This window comes from Cupressus sempervirens, chromosome 3 (assembly GCF_028749045.1).
Source record: "Cupressus sempervirens isolate cs-2001-9-10 chromosome 3, ASM2874904v1, whole genome shotgun sequence".
NCBI classification, from domain to species: domain Eukaryota; kingdom Viridiplantae; phylum Streptophyta; class Pinopsida; order Cupressales; family Cupressaceae; genus Cupressus; species Cupressus sempervirens.
Genome location: NC_143120.1, coordinates 924,418,876 through 924,436,327, shown reverse-complemented (window position 1 = coordinate 924,436,327; position 17,452 = coordinate 924,418,876).

The window sequence follows — 17,452 nt, the reverse complement described above, 5'->3', positions numbered from 1 at the left end:
TAGTTTTGGGGTTTTAAGAGGATTTTTATCTTCTTCTTTTTTTGAGATGGATTCTTCTTGGTATCTAACATGAGCCTCGTCGTCATTTTTATTTTCCCCTACCACATGTAAGAGTGACTTTTTAGATTGTTGTATTTTGCTATTCTATATTGGACCAGTTGGTCATGCAATGAAATGCATTTTAGGAGAAGCAAAAGATGACCTACAAGCATTGGTTCATCATTTGATGCTGGAGGTTGATGTTGAAAATTGTTTTCATTCTAATTGTTTCCTATATTATAGGTCATGTTATTATTTTGTTGAGCCTCATATGTGAGAGGAAGTTGATTTTCTAAATTGTTGTCATTTTAGGATAAGCAAAAGATGACCTGAAAGCATTGGTGCATCATTTGATAGTGGAGGAGGTTAATTTTTAGAATTGTTGTCAGTTTATTTGTTTCTTGTATTATTGGTGATGTTATTAGTTTCCTCAACCTCATTTGCGAGAGGAGGTTGATTTTTAGAATTGTTGTCATTCTAATTGTTGCCTATATCATTTATCATGTTAGTAGTTTCTTGAGAATCATTTTTAGACCCAACTTGACATTGCATAATACAAAAAATTATTATTTCAATTAAATCAAAATTCTCTAAACAACTTTAAAAAAAGCAGCAAAATAATAGAGTTAAAATGAGCACGTCATTTTCATTTTGTTCTGCAATGCAAGAATATTTTGGTTCAATTTTTGTAAATCATGTGACAATTTTGGAGAGTGGTTCATGAATAGAATTGATGGAAGTGAAATCAGCTTCTTTGTAGTAATGGTATTATGGTTCCTAGTCTCAACATCCTTTAAAAAGAAAGAGAAAGAATACTATATTTTAGAACTATAAAAATATTTTGGTAAAATAAAACTAAATAGATTGGAAAAAATTTGACCTGAGCAAATAAATTCATAGATAGAGAGTTTGACATTAAATTGATATTTTTTTAAAAAAATCAATCCCTTCAAGTAACACTCTACACTTTGAGCTATACAAGAGATAGGTTGTCAGTTAGAGATCTTACTTTTCTTGTTCTCTTCATATAGGATATATCTGCAACACTTGAATAATTTCTTTTGTAGAATTATTTCAAATAATGGGAGTTTGAAGTCTGTGTACATCAAGTGCAACAGGCTCTGGCTTCATAAAGAAATTAAAAATGCACATTAGTCTATAAACAAAATTTTTAAAGTACTCTTATTCATAATAGAAAAAAATATTAATTAATGCACAAAACTGATATGACACCTTCACTTAGAGCCTACAATTATATTCTTGCATCAAGAAGCTCCTGTGTCATAGGGAGTAAGGGAACCTCTTCTAGTTCTGAGCTGACATTTGGCATGTCACAAGCAGGAGTCTCCTCCTCCTTTTGTCTAGAGCTTAGTCTTGAGGGTTTTAGAGGATCTTCATCTTCTTCTTGTTCTGAGATGGATTCTTCTTGGTCGCTAACATGAGCCTCACCCTCATTTTTTTTCCCCTTTCCATGTATAAGAGTAAATTTTTAGTTTGTTGTATTTTTCTATTCTATATTGGAGCAGTTGTTCATGCAAACAAAATGTCTTTTAGGAGAAGAAAAAGATGACCTGCAGAAATTGGTTCATCATTTCATGTCAGAAGCTGATGTTCAAAATTGTTATCATTCTGATCATTTCATATATTATAGGTAATGTTATTATTTTCTTGAGCCTCATCTAAAAGAAGAAGTTGATTTTCAGAATTGTTGTCATTTTAGGATACGCAAAAGATGACCTAAAAGCATTGATGCATCATTTGATAGTGGAGGAGGTTGATTTTTAGAGTTGTTGTCAATCTATTCATTTCCTATATTATTGGTAGCATTATTAGTTTACTCAGCCTCATTTGTAAGAGGAGATTGATTTTCAGAATTATTGTCATTTAAATCAAAATTCTCTAAACAACTTAAAAATGAGTAGTAAAAGAATAGAGTTAAAATGAGCATGCCCTTTTCATTTTGTTCTGCACCACAAGAATATTTTGATTCAATTTTTGTAAATCATGTGATAATTCAGGAGAGTGGTTCATCAATAGAATTGATAGAAATGGCATCAGCTTCTTTGCTGTAATGGTATTGTGGTTCCTAGTCTCAACATCCTTTAAAAAGAAAGAGAAAGTACTATATTTTAGAACTATCAAAATATTTTGGTAAAATGAAACTAAGCAGAATGGAAAACCTTTGACGTGAGCAAATAAATTCATAGATAGAGAGTTTGACATTAAACTGATAATTGTTTTAAAAATCAATCCCTTGAGGTAACACTCTGTAGTTTGAGCTATACAAGTAATAGGCTATCAGTCAGAGATCTTACTTTTCTTGTTCTCTTCATACAAGAGATATTTGCAAACACTTAAGGAGGATTTTTTCTAGAATTGCCGTAAATAATTGGATTTTGAAGTCTATGTACATCAAGTGCAATAGGCTCTAGCTTCATAAAGAAATAAAAAATGCACATTAGTCCATAAACATAGTTTTTAAAGTACTCTTATTCATAATAAAAAATAATGTTAATTAACGCACACATGTGATATAATACCTTCAATTAGAGCCTCCCATTGTTGTCCTGCATCAGTTGGAGCCTCCCCTTGTTTCCCTACATCAAGAAGCTCCTGTGTCATGGGGGTAAGGGAACCTCTTCTAGTTATGAGCTGATATCTGGCATGTCCTAAGCAATAGTCTCATCCTCTTTTTGTCTAGAGCTTATTTTTGGGGGTTTAAGAGGATCTTCATTTTCTTCTTGTTCTAAGATCAATTCTTCTTGGTCAATAACATGAGCCTCATCTTTGTTTGTTTTTTGCCCTACCACATGTAAGATTAACTTTTTAAATTGTTGTATTTTTCTATTCTATATTGGAGTAGTTGTTCATGCAAATGAAATGCATTTTAGGAGAAGTAAAGAAATGACCTGTAAGCATTGGTTCATCATTTGATGTTGGAAGTTGATGTTCATAATTGTTTTCATTTTGATTGTTTCCTATATTATAGGTCATGTTATTATTTTCTTGAGCATCATCTAGAAGAAAAAATTGATTTTCAGAATGCTATCATTTTAGAATAAGCACAAGATGACCTGAAAGCATTGGTGCATCATTTGATAGTGGAGGAGGTTGATTTTCAAAATTGTTGTGAGTCTATACATTTCCTATATTATCTTTGATGTTATTAGTTTCCTCAGCCTCATTTGCGAGAGGAGGTTAATTTTTAGAACTTTTGTCATTCTGATCATTGCCTATATCATCTGTCATGTTATTAGTTTCTTAAGCATCTTTTTCAAGCCTAGCTTCACACTGCATAACATAAAAAATTATTATTTCAATTAAATAAAAATTCTGTAAACTTAAAAATGAGGAGAAAAAGAATAGAGTTAAAATGAGCATGCCATTTTCATTTTGTTCTATGTCACAAAATTATTTCAGTTCAATTTTTATAAATCATGTGATAATTCAATAGAGTGGTTCATCAATAGAATTGACAGAAGCAACATCAACTTCTTCGCTATAATGGTATTGTGGTTCTTAGTCTCAACATCCTTTAAAAACCAAGAGAAAGAATACTATATTTTAGAACTATCAAAATATTTTGGTAAAATGAAACTAAACAGACTGGAAAAGCTTTGACCTAAGCAAATAGATTCATAGATAGAGAGTTTGACATTAAACTAATAATTCTAAAAAAAAATTAATCTCTTCAGGTAAAACTCTACAGTTTGAGCTATACAAGAGATAGGCTATCAGTCAGAGATCTTACTTTTCTTGTTCTTTTCATATAGGATATATCTACAAACACTTGAGGAGGAGTTCTTCTATAATCATCCCAAATAATGGGAGTTTGAAGTCTGTGTACATCAGGTGCAATAAGCTCTAGCTTCATAGAGAAATAAACAATACACATTAGTCCATAAATAGAAATTTTAAAGTAGTCTTGTTCATAATAGAAAATAATGTTAATTAATATAAAAAACTAAAATGACACATTTAGTTAGAGGCTCCCCTTGTTTCCCTGCATCAAGAACTTGTTATGTCATAGGGGGTACACGAACCTCTTCTAGTTCTAAACTAACATTTGACATGTCACAAGCAGGAATCTCATCCCCTTTTTGTCCAGAGCTTGGTTTTGGGGGTTTAAGAGGATCTCCATCATCTTCTTTTTTTGAGATGGATTCTTTTTTGTCAGTAACATGGGCCTCATTCAACCCCCCCCCCCCCCCCCCCCCCCCCCCCCCCTCCCCCCATTTTTTTTTCTTTTGCCACGTGTAAGAATAAATTTTTAGATTCTTGTATTTTTCTATTCTATATTGGAGTAGTTGTTCATGCAAACAAAATGCATTTTAGGAGAAGCAAAAGATGACTTGCAAGTATTGGTTCATCATTTGATGCTGGAGGTTGATGTTTAGAATTGTTGTCATTTTGATTGTTTCCTATATTATAGGTCATGTTATTATTTTCTTGAGCATCATTTGCAAGAAGAGGTTGATTTTTACAATTGTTGTCATTTTAGGATAAGCAAAAGATGACTTGAAAGCATTGGTGCATCATTTGATAGTGGAGGAGGTTGATTTTCAGAATTGTTGTCAATGTATTTGTTTCCTATATTATCAGTGATGTTATTAGTTTCCTCAACCTCATTTACAAGAGGAGGTTGATTTTTAGAATTATTGTCATTCTAATCGTTGCCTGTATCATCTGTCATGTTAGTAGTTTCTTGAGCATCGCTTTCAGGCCCAGCTTCATATTGCATAACACATGGAATTATTATTTCAATTAAATCAAAATTCTCTAAAAAACTTTAAAATGAGCAACAAAAGAATAGAGTTAAAGTGTGCACATCATTTTCATTTTGATCTGCATTGCAAGAATATTTAAGTTTAATTTTTGTAAATCATGTGACAATTCAGGAGAGTGTTCATCAATAGAATTGATGGAAGTGACATCAACTTCTTTGTTGTAATGGTATTGTGGTTCCTAGTCTCAACATCCCTTAAAAAGCAAGAGAAAAAATACTATATTTTAGAACTATCAAAATATTATGGTAAAATGAAACTAAACATAGTGGAAAACCTTTGACCTAAGCAAATAAATTTACAGATAGAGAGTTTCAACTTAAACTGATAATTTAAAAAAAAATCAATCCCTTTAGGTAACACTCTACAGTTTGAGCTATAAAAGAGATAGGTTGTTAGTTAGAGATCTTATTGTTCATGTTCTCTTCATATAGGAGATATCTATAAACACTTGAGGAGGAATTTTTCTAGAATTATCCCAAATAGTGGGAGTTTTAAGTCTATGTACATTAGGTGCAATAGGCTCTGGATTCATAAAGAAATTAAAAATGCACATTAGTCCATAAACATAAATTTTAAAATACTCTTATTCATAATAGGAAATAATGTTAATTAATGCACAAAACTGATATGACACCTTCAGTTAGAGCCTCCCCTTGTTGTCCTACATTAGTTGGAGCCTCCCCTATTTGCCTTACATCAAGAAGCTCCTGTGTCATGTGGGATAAGGGAACCTCTTCTAGTTCTAAGTTGACATTTGGCATGTCACCACCAGGAGTCTCATCCTTATTTTGTCTAGAGCTTATTTTTGGGGGTTTAAGAGGATCTGCATCTTCTTCTTATTTTGAGATTGATTCTTCTTGGTCACTAACATGAGCCTCATCCTAATTTTTTTTGCCCCTACCATGTGTAATTGTAACTTTTTAGATTGTTGTATTTTGTTATTCTATATTGGAGTAGTTGTTCATGCAAAAAAATGCATTTTACGAGAAGTAAAAGATGACCTACAAGCATTGGTTCATCATTTGATGTTGGAGGTTGATGTTGAGAATTGTTGTCATTCTGATAGTTTCTTGTACTATAGGTCATGTTATTATTTTCTTGAGCCTCATCTAAGAGAAGAGGTTGATTTTCAGAATTGTTGTCATTTTAAGATAAGCAAAAAATGACCTGAAAGCATTGGTGCATCATTTGATAGTGGATGAGGTTGATTTTCAGAATTGTTGTCAATCTTTTCATTTCCTATATTATTGGTGATGTTATTAGTTTCTTAAGCCTCATTTGCAAGAGGCGGTTGATTTTTAGAATTATTTTCATTTTAATCGTTGCTTGTATCATCTGTCACGTTAGTTGTTTCTTGAGCATCATTTTTAGGTCCAACTTCATACTACATAACATACAAAATTATTAGTTCAAAATTGTTATCATTCTAATCATTTCTTGTATTATAGGTCATGTTATTATTTTCTCAAGCCTCATTTGTGAGAAGAAGTTGATTTTTAGAATTGTTGTCATTTTAGGATAAACAAAAGATGACTTGAAAGCATTGGTGCATTATTTGATAGTGGAGGAGGTTGATTTTTAGAATTGTTGTCAGTTAGTTTGTTTCCTATATTATTGGTGACATTATTAGTTTCCTCAGCCTAATTTGTGAGAGGAGGTTTATTTTAAGAATTTTTGTCATTCTAATCATTTCTTGTATCATCTATCATGTTATTATTTTCTTGCGCATCATTTTTAGGCCTAGCTTTACACTGCATAATACACAAAATTATTATTTCAATTAAATCAAAATTCTCTAAACAACTTAAAAATGAGCAGCAAAAGAAGAGTTAAAATGAGTGCATCATTTTCATTTTCATCTGCACTACAAGAATATTTTGGTTCAATTTTTGTAAATCACATGACAATTCAAGAGAGTGATTCATCAATAGAATTAATAGAAGTGACATTAGCTTCTTCACTATAATGGTATTGTGGTTCTGAGTCTCAACATCCTTTAAAAAGCAAGAGAAAGAATGCTATATTTTAAAACTATCAAAATATTTTGGTAAAATGAAACTAAACAGATTGGAAAACCTTTGACCTAAGAAAATAAATTCATAGATAGAGAGTTTTGAAGTAAACTGATAATTTTTAAAAAAATCAATCCCTTCAAGTAACACTCTATAGTTTGACCTATACAATAGATAGGTTGTTAGTTAGAGATCTTACTTTTCTTGTTCTTTTCATATTGGAGATATCTACAAAGACTTAAGGAGGAATTTTTTTAGAATTATCCCAAATAATGGTAGTTTGAAGTTTATGTACATCAAGTGCAAGAAGCTCTGGCTTTATAAAGAAAATTAGCAATGCACATTAGTCCATAAACATAAATTTTAAAGTACTTTTATTCATAATAGAAAATAATGTTAATTAATGTAAAAAATTGATATGATGCCTTCAGTTAGAGGCTCCTTTTGTTTCCTTGCATCAAGAAGCTCTTCTGTCATAGGGGGTAAGGGAACCTCTTTTGGTTTTGAGCTGACATCTGGCATGTCACAAGTAGGAATCTCATCCTCTTTTTGTCTAAAGCTTAGTTTTGGGGGTTTAAGAGGATCCTCATCTTCTTCTTGTTCTGAGATGAATTCTTCTTGGTCACTAATAGAAGCCTCATCATCATTTTGTTTTGCCCCTACAATGTGCAAGAGTAACTTTTTAGGTTGTATTTTTCTATTCTATATTGGAGCAGTTGTTCATGAAATAAAATGCAATCTATGAGAAGCAAAAGATGACCTGCAAGCATTGGTTTATCATTTGATTCTAGAGGTTAATGTTTAGAATTGTTGTCATTTTGATCATTTCTTGTATTATAAGTCATGTTATTATTTTCTTGAGTCTCATTTGCGAGAAGAAGTTGATTTTCAGAATTGTTGTCATTTTATTATAAGTAACAGATGACAAGAAGGCATTGGTGCACCTTTTGATAGTGGAGGAGGTTAATTTTCAAAATTGTTGTCAGTTTGTTCATTTCTTGTATTATTAGTGATGTTATTAGTTTCCTCAATGTCATTTTTGAAACGAGGTTGATTTTTAGAATTGTTGTCATTCTAATCATTGCCTGTATCATCTGTCATGTTAGTAGTTTCTTGAGCATCATTTTTAGGCCCAACTTCACACTGCATAACATACAAAATTATTATTTCAATTAAATCAAAATTGTCTAAACAACTTAAAAATGAGCAGCAAAAGAATAGAGTTAAAATGAGTGCACTGTTTTCATTTTGTTTTGCACTGCAAGAATATTTTGGTTCAATTTTTGTAAATCATGTGACAATTCAGGAGAGTGGTTGATCAATAGAATTGTAGGAAGTGACATTAGATTCTTCGCTGTAACGGTATTATGGTTCCTAGTCTCAACATCTTTTAAAAAGCAAGAGAAATAATACTATATTTTAGAACTATCCAAATATTTTGGTAAAATAAAAATAAACAAACTGGAAAACCTTTGACCTAAGAAAATAAATTCATAGATAGAGAGTTTGACATTAAAGTGATAATTTTTTTAAAAATCAATTCCTTTAGGTAACACTCTATAGTTTGAGCTATACAAGAGATAGGTTGTCAGTCAAAGATCTTAATTTTCTTGTTCTCTTCATATAGGAGATAACTGCAAACACTTGAGGAGGATTTTTTCTAGAATTATCCCAAATAATGGGAGTTTGAAGTCTGTGTACATCATGTGCAACAGGCTCAGGCTTCACAAAGAAATTAACAATGCACATTAGTCCATAAACAAAATTTTTTAATTACTGTTATTCAAAATAGAAAACAATGTTAATTAATGTAGAAAACTGATATGAAAATTTTAGTTAGAGCCTCCCCTTGTTTCTTTGCATTAGTTGGAGCCTTCCCTTGTTGCCCTACATCAAGAAGCCCCTTTGTCATAGGGGGTAAGGGAACCTCTTCTAGTTCTGAGCTGACATCTGGCATGTCACGAGTAGGAGTCTCATCCTCTTTTTGTCTAGAGCTTAGTTTTGGGGGTTTAAGAGGATCTTCGTCTTCTTATTGTTCTGAGATGGATTCTTCTTGGTCACTAACATGAGCCTCATCCTCATTTTGTTTTGCCCTTGCCATGTGTAAGAGTAACTTTTTATATTGTTGTATTTTGCTATTGTAAATTGGAGTAGTTGTTCATCCAAACAAAATGCATTTTAGGAGAAGCAAAAGATGACCTCCAAGCATTGGTTCATCATTTGATGTTGGAGGTTGATGTTTAGAGTTGTTTTCATTCTGATCATTTCTTGTATTATACGTCATGTTATTCTTTTCTTGAGCCTCATCTGTGAGAAGAAGTTGATTTTCAGAATTGTTGTCATTTTAAGATAAGCAAAAGATGACCTGAAAGCATTGGTGCATCATTTAATGGGGTAGGAGGTTGATTTTTAGAATTGTTGTTAGTCTTTTTTTTTCCTGTATTATTGGTGATTTTATTAGTTTCTTCAGCATCATTTGTTAAAAATGGGTAGCAAAAGAATAGAGTTAAAATGCGTGCTCCATTTTCATTTTGATCTGCACTGCAAGAATATTTCAGGTTAATTTTTATAAATCACATGACAATTTAGGAGAGTGGTTAATTAGTAGAATTGAAGGAAGCAACATTAGCTTCTTCATTGTAATGGTATTGTGGTTCCTAGTCTCAACATTTTTTAAAAGGCAAGAGAAAGAATACTATATTTTAGAGCTATCAAAATATTTTGATAAAATGAAACTAAACAGACATGAAAAACTTTGACCTAAGAAAATCAATTCACAGATAGAGAGTTTGACATTAAATTGATAATTTTTTTAAGAAATCAATCCCTTCAGGTAACACTCTATAGTTTGAGATATACAAAAGATATGTTGTAAGTCAGAGATCTCACTTTTCTTGTTCTCTTCATATAGAAGATATCTACAAACACTTGAGGAGGAATTTTTATAGGTATCCCAAATAATGGGAGTTTGAAGTTTGTGTACATCGGGTGCAATAGGTTCTGGCTTCATAAAATAATTAACAATGCACATTAGTCCATAAACATAAATTTTAAAGTACACTTATTCATAATAGAAAATAATGTAAAAAATTGATATGATGACTTTAGTTAGAGCCTTCCCTTGTTGCCCTACATTAGTTGGAGTCTCCCCTTGTTTCCCTACATCAAGAAGAACCTATTTAATAGGGGGTAAGGGAAAATCTTCTAGTTCTAAGCTGGCATCTAGCATGTCACAAGTAGGAGTCTCATCCTCTTTTTGTCCAGAGCTTAGTTTTGGGGGTTTAAGAGGATCTTCATCATCTTCTTGTTCTAAGATGAATTCTTCTTGGTCACTAACATGAACCTCATCCTCATTTTTTTTTGCTAATGCCACGTATAAGAGCAACTTTTTAGATTGTTGTATTTTGCTATTCTATATTGGAGCAGTTGTTCATGCAAACAAAATGCATTTTAGAAGAAGCAAAAGATGACCTGCAAGCATTGGTTCATCATTTGATGTTGGAGGTTGATGTTTATAATTGTCATTCTAATTGTTTCATGTATTATAGGTCATGTTATTATTTTCTTGAGCCTCATCTATGAGAAGAAGTTGATTTTCAAAATTGTTATCATTTTAAGGTAAGCAAAAGATGACCAAAAAACATTGGTGCATCATTTGATAGTGGAGGAGGTTGATTTTTAGGTTGTTAGTATGTTCATTTCCTATATTATCGGTGATGTTATTAGTTTTCTTAGCCTCATTTGTTAAAGGAGGTTGATTTTTAAAATTGTTGTCATTTTGATCATTACTTGTATCATCTATCATGTTTGTAGCTTCTTGAGCATCATTTTTAGGCTCAGCTTCACACTACATAACATAGAAAATATATTTTTCAATTAAATCAAAATTCTCTAAACAACTAAAAAATGAGTAGAAAAAGAATAGAGTTAAAATGAGTGCACCATTTCCATTTTGTTTTGCATTGCAAGAATATTTTAGTTCAATTTTTGTAAATCGCATGACAATTTAGGAGAGTTTTTCATCAATAAAATTGATGGAAGTGACGTTAGCTTCTTCATTGTAATGGTATTGTGGTTCCTAGTCTCAACATCCTTTAAAAAGAAAGAGAAAGAATACTATATTTTAGAACTATCAAAATATTTTGGTTAAAATGAAATTAAACAGACTAGAAAACCTTTGATGTGAGAAAATAAATTCATAGATAGAGAGTTTGAAATTAAATTGATTATTTAAAAAATAAAATGAATCCCTTCAGGTAACACTCTATAGTTTAGACTATACAAGAGATAGGCTGTCCATTAGAGATCTTACTTTTCTTGTTCTCTTCATAGAGGAGATATCTCCAAACACTTGAGAAAGAAGTTTTCTAGAATTATCCCAAGTAGTGGGAGTTTGAAGTCTGTGTGCATGATGTGCAATAGGCTCTGTCCTCATAAAGAAATTAACAATGCACATTAGTCCATAAACATAAAATTTAAAGCACTCTTATTCATAATAGAAAATAATTTAAATTAATGCACAAAACTAATATGACACCTTCAGTTATAGCCTCCCCATATTGTCGTACATCAATTGGAGCCTCCCCTTGTAGCCCTACATCAAGAAGCTCCTATTTCATAGGGAATAAGGGAACGTCTTTGAGTTTTGAGTTGACATCTGGCATGTTACAAGCAGAAGTCTCATCCTCTTTTTTTCTAGAGCTTAGTTTTGGGGGTTTAAGAGTATCTTCATCTTCTTCTTGTTTTGAGGTGGATTCTTCTTGGTCATTAACATGAGCCTCATCCTCTATTTGTTTTTCCCTTGCCATGTGTAAGAGTAACTTTTTAGATTGTTGTATTTTTCTATTCTATATTGGAGCAATTGTTTATGCAAACAAAATGCATTTTAGGAGAAGCAAAAGATGACCTACAAGCATTAGTTCATTATTTGATGTGGGAGGTTAATGTTTAGAATTATTGTCATTCTAATCATTTCCTGTATTATAGGTCATGTTATTATTTTCTTGAGCCTCATCTATGAGAAGAAGTTGATTTTTAGAATTGTTGTCATTTTAGGATAAGAAAAATATGACCTCAAAGCATTGGTGTATCATTTGATAGCGGATGATGTTGATTTTTAGAATTGCTATCAGTCTATTCATTTCCAGTATTATTAGTGATGTTATTAGTTTTATCAGCCTCATTTGCAAGAGGAGGTTGATTTTCAGAATTGTTGTCACTCCGATCGTTGCCTGTAACATCTATCACATTAGTAGTATCTTGAGCATCATTTTCAGGTCCAACTTCACACTGAATAACACACAAAATTATTATTTAAATTAAATCAAAATTATCTAAACAACTTAAAAATGACCAGCAAAAGAATAGAGTTAAAATGAGCCCACCATTTTCATTTTGTTCTATGCCACAAGAATATTTTGGTTCAATTTTTCTAAATGGCGTGACAATTTAGGAGAGTGGCTCATCAATAGAATTGATGGAATCGATATCAGCTTTTTTCCTATAATGGTATTGTGGTTTCTAGTCTCAACATCCTTTAAAAACTAAGAGAATGAATACTATATTTTAGAACTATTAAAATATTTTGGTAAAAAGAAACTAAATAGACTGGAAAACCTTTGACCTGAGCAAATAAATTTGTAGATAGAGAGTTGGAAATTAAGCTAATAATTTTTGTAAAAATCAATCCCTTTAGTTAACACTCTACACTTTGATCTATACAAGAGATAGATTGTTAGTAAGAGATCTTACTTTTCTTGTTCTCTTCATATAGGAGATATCCACAAACACTTGAGGAGTTTTTCTAGAATTATGCCAAATAATGGAAGTTTTAAGTTTGTGTACATTAGGTGTAACAGGCTTTGGCTTCATAAAGAAATTAACAATGCATATTTGTCCACAAATAGAAAATTTAAAGTACTTTTATTCATAATAGAAAATAATTTTAATTAATGCACAAAACTTATATGGCACCTTTAGTTAGAGGCTCCCCTTGTTGCCCTATATCAAGAAGCTCCTATGTCATAGGGGGTAAGGGAACCTCTTCTAGTTCTGAGCTAACATCTGGCATTCCACAAGTAGGAGTCTCAGCCCCTTTTTATCTAGAGCTTAGTTTTGGGGGTTTAAGAGGCTCTTCATCTTCTTCTTATTCTAAGATGGATTCTACATGGTAACTAACATGAGCCTCATCCTCATTCTAGTTTTCCCCAGCCACTTGTAAGAGTAACTTTTTAGATTGTTGTATTTTTCTATTCTATATTGGAGCAATTGTTCATGCAAGCAAAATGCATTTTAGGAGTAGCAAAAGATGACCTGCAATCATTGGTTCATCATTTGATGCTAGAGGTTGATGTTCAGAATTGGCTTCATTATGATTGTTTCCTGTAATATAGTTCATGTTATTATTTTCTTGAGCCTCATCTATGAGAATAAGTTGATTTTCAAAATTGTTGTCATTTTAGTATAAGCAAAAGATAAGAGCATTGGTGCATCATTTGATAGTGGAAGAGGTTGATTTTTAGAATTGTTGTTAGTCTGTTCATTTCCTATATTATTAGTGATGTTATTAGCTTCCTCAGCCTCATTTGCAAAAGGAGGTTGATTTTAAAAATTATTGTCATTCTGATCATTGCTTGTATCATTTGAGATGTTAGTAATTCCTTGAGCATCATTTTTAGACCCAACTTCACACTGCATAACACAAAACTATTATTTCAATTAAATCAAAATTCTCTAAACAACTTAAAAATAAGTAGCAAAAGAATAGAATTAAAATGAGCGTGCCATTTTCATTTTGTTTTGTGCCGCAAGAATATTTTGTTTCAATTTTTGTAAATTGTGTAATAATTCAAGATTGTGGTTCATCAATAGAATCGATGGAATTGATATCAGCTTCTTCCCTGTAATGGTATTGTGGTTTCTAGTCTTAGCATCCTTTAAAAAGGAAGATAAAGAATACTATATTTTAGAACTATCAAAATATTTTGATAAAATGAAACTAAATACACTAGAAAACCTTTTAACTTGAGAAAATAAATTCACAAATAGAGAGTTGGACATTAAACTAATAATTCTTTTAAAAATCAATCCCTTCAGGTAACACTCTATAGTTTGAGCTATACAAGAGATAGGTTGTTAGTTAGATATCTTACTATTCTTGTTCTCTTCATGCAGGAGATATCTACAAACACTTGAGGAGGAGTTCTTTTAGAATTATCCCAAATAATGAGAGTTTGAATTTTGTGTACATTAGGTGCAACAGGCTCCGGCTTCATAAAGAAATTAATAATGCACATTAGTCCATAAAGAGAAATTTTAAAGTACTCTTATTCATAATAGAAAATAATGCTAATTAATACACAAAAATTGATATGACACCTTTAGTTAGAGCTTTCCCTCGTTTCCCTACATCAAGAAGCTCTTGTGTCATAGGGGGTAAGACAACCTATTCTAGTTCTAAGCTAACATCTGGCATGTCACAAGGAGGAGTCTCATCCTCTTTTTGTCTAGAGCCTAGTTTTGGGGGTTTGATCAGGATCTTCATCTTCTTCTTGTTCTAAGATGGACTCTTTTTGGTCACTAACATGAGCCTTGTCCTCATTTTGTTTTTCCCCTATGTGAGGCCTCGCCCCAACCTGTTGTAGCCTTAGTTATTACTTTATCATTTTGATATTCACAACTCGGGATGTCGAGACATTATCTAATGCTTAGAACATATTATATTATTTCATGTTGTGTGATGTTATTTTTAGATATTTGATGTCCATTATTTAATGCTTTATGTATATGTATGTTGATGTATTAAGTAAAATGTAGGATTAACACATTGATTTTGGAATCTTTATGATTAAGGATATTAGTAGGATGCAAGAAACCCTGATGATGTATGTTTCAATTTATTTGAATTTTTGATACATATATATGTACATGTGATTTTTGGGACTACTGATGTGTGCAATGAGTGTGCAGATATTTTAGTCGAGGAAATTGATGGAGGAATAGAACTGATCTCTATGTGTTAATTTTGGAAACCTTGTTGTTTGTAATTCAAGTATTCTAACTATAAGATGTATGCATTCTCTTTCTGTGTTCAGTAAATGTTAATGTTCGTAACTATTTTCTTTTAGTGTCACTTGATAGTCGTGAATTGTTTATGTTCTTCAGTGTGCTGATTAGGGTTAGTTGTGTAACCTTTGGACCTAAGTCAGATTTAAGTTAGTGCCTTTTTTCTAATTTGGTTTTTAATCAAGTTTAGTCATCCCTTAATCCAGATTAGTGCTTAATCTACATTTTAGAGCTGTTAGTTGGTCCTAATTATTTTCTAGCTTTTGTTTTGGCTCTAAACCTATTCCTAAGGCTTTAAAACATGAAATTATTATACCCAAAGGGTATGGGTATGGGTTGGGGGTCTTTTCCAACCCCTAAGTCCCTTTTATTGACTTTTGAGGTCACTCAAAAAGTCTCTTTTTGCCTATGTGCGAAAATTGCAAGTGGTTATCTTGAGTTGTCTTACCCCACCTCCTCTTAGTGTTTAACCATAGTGTAGGTTGAGTTAGGAGTTTCTAGAATTGTAAGTGGGTGGGAGAAGTTATTGATCTTTTTGGGTGGTTGAGTTTGAGGCTTATTTAGAGGCCTTTCTTGGCTAGTTGAGGTTGTTACCCAATCTCTACATTTAGAGAGGAGTTTTGAAGATTGAAGCAAGGAAAGGGAAACTCTACTCAAACTTGTTCATTGCCATTACCTCTTGTGAAGGTAGGAAATTCTCATCTCCCTTGTTCAGTTTCCATGTTTGTTTCATGCTTATGCTACCTTGTTGTTGTTTCAATGTTTGTGGGTATGTTGGGAAGCTTTGAAAACCATGTTATTTTTGGATGATTTCCTTTCATGTTTATGTTGCAATTTTGAGATTTTTCTTGCATGGGTGTTTTGGTATTACTCACCCTTGGAGAGGGCAGAAGTGACCAATTTTGGGAAAGGTCTGTTTAGTCAGACTCCAACCAGTGTAGAGTCTCTTCTCAGGATGAGAAGAGGGAGAAATGGTAGGGTGTTATGGGCCCCTACCTATCAGCACAAACCTTGTATGATTATGGTATGTTGAAATGGAAGAATGGAAGTTCTTGGTATATAGTCCCAATTGGGAATTTGTTTGGTGTTGTGCTTGACTTCTCCTGGTTGGAAGAATCCACCTTTCCCTAGTGTTGATGTATTGTGAATCTTATGGTGATAACCTTGTGTGAATATGCATGGTTGAATGGTTCTTGGTCATGCTTGTTGTCACCTGATCAGAATTATGTTCTCTCCACGGTTCTTAGAAATGTGTTGCAAAAAATGATGTTAATCCCTTGATAAGGGACTTGAAGAAAATTTATTTGATTGTTGTAATTGGGATTGATATCCTATGTAATTTGTAATTTGTAATTTTGTTGCAGTGGCCACGACGCTGGGTTTTCTTCCTAGTTCTTTCCCGGTTGAGCCCTTGAATCAGGTTGTTAATAAAATAAGTGATTGAGTAATCTTTGGTTCTCTTGAAGTTTTCGTATTTTATTTCATAACTTGAATGTTTATTAAAGATAAGATGAAACAATGATGTTCAATTATGCAAGATTCAATTTTTAAATGTATGGTATCTCCTTTGAGTTTGATATGATTTAGTTCATGGTTGGTTGTGTTGAAAGTAAATTTGCAAGAACATGCAAGAAAGAATTATGTCAAGATATCCAAACTTAAATTTGAAACACGATAGAGGAAAGAAATTGGTGTGTTTTGATACTCCCTTCAAAATGAATAGAGCATTATCATTTTGATCTCTTTATTTTCTCAATTGCCCTAAGATTAGTTAGTCACTATGTTATTCAAATTGTGCTCCATCAGTTATAATAGATAGTTAAATGAATATTTAGATGATTATTCCATGAAATGTGGGTATCATTGAAATGCATAGCATTTGGGGTTCATGGGAAATTATTAACTAGGGATTCATAAGAGATTTACGTAGATTTTGATGATCTTGCAATAGTTGTTTTGTTGAGCATGATGTTTAATAAGATGATAAGTTAATATCATTAAAAAAATTAAAACATCAATCCTATGAGACTCCATAGTAAGACTTAAACAAACAAGAGAGTTTCATAATGCATGTAAAAAGGCCTGTAGTAGCACATATATCATTCTAGAAATTGTATGGCAAACACAAATATAGTTGATACTATTACAGACTAATAAAATAATAGACCCTCAATGATTTAAAACCAATACTTTATAAAAATCTAAATATCCTAGCTACTAATATCTTTTCCTACCATATAAACTTTATGTCATTAATGTTTTCCCTCACCTTGGTGGACGTCACTTTGGAAGGAGGTTTTAAAAATGTGTTAAATCTTGCAAAGTCAAATTTTACTGCCACTTGGTGACGTCACCGTACCTCCACCCTGTTCTTGGTTTGCGCTAGCCTTGTCTTGTCTTGGCTAGATTGCTTTTGGTATGGTTTGATGTAACCCTTTGTTTTCATTGCCATTTTTATTGGCTACCTTTTCCCTTAAAAAGGTTAGCTTGCACATGACTAAGGCTTGGTCAGCGCTCATGATGATTAGGCAGAGCGCTGTCCCAAGGACA